We start from the raw sequence: 635 nt of genomic DNA on the forward strand, positions 1-635 counted from the left end.
CTCCAGCTGTACTTCTTCTAACACAGATTGATTTGTTCTTCTGACTGTCTATGGCACTTTCAATATTCTCCTTCATCACCATAACTCAAATGCATCAATTCTTCTACAGTCTTCCTTATTCACTGTCCAACTTGCATGTGCACATGAAGTTGTTGAAACTATCATGGTTTGGGACAGGTGCACCTTAGTTCTCAAACTAACATCTTTGCTCTTCAACATTTTAAAGAGGTCTTCTGCAGGTTTGCCTAAATGTAATATGTCATTTAATTTAACTGCTGTTTCGATTAGTGTTGATGGTTGATTTGAACAAAATGAAGTCTTTGATAATTTCAATCTTTTCTCCATTCATATGGATGTTGTTTATAGGTCCAATGGTGATGATTTTTATTTTCTTTACTGATGCAACCCATATGAAGGCTGTAGTCTTTTATCTTCATCAGTAAGCGTTTTAAGTCCCCTCCGCTTTCAGCAAGTCAGACTGTATCAGCTGCATATGTTGCTGTTGTTGTTAAGTGCCATTGAATTGGTTCCGACTCTATAGTGACACAGTATAGGGTATCCAAGGAATGACTGGTGAGTTTGAACTGCCAACCTTGTGGTTTAACTGAACTTTAAATCCTGTGCTTATCTTATAG

This window comes from Chrysochloris asiatica, unplaced genomic scaffold, assembly GCF_000296735.1.
Source record: "Chrysochloris asiatica unplaced genomic scaffold, ChrAsi1.0 scaffold00044, whole genome shotgun sequence".
Classification (NCBI taxonomy): Eukaryota; Metazoa; Chordata; class Mammalia; order Afrosoricida; family Chrysochloridae; genus Chrysochloris; species Chrysochloris asiatica.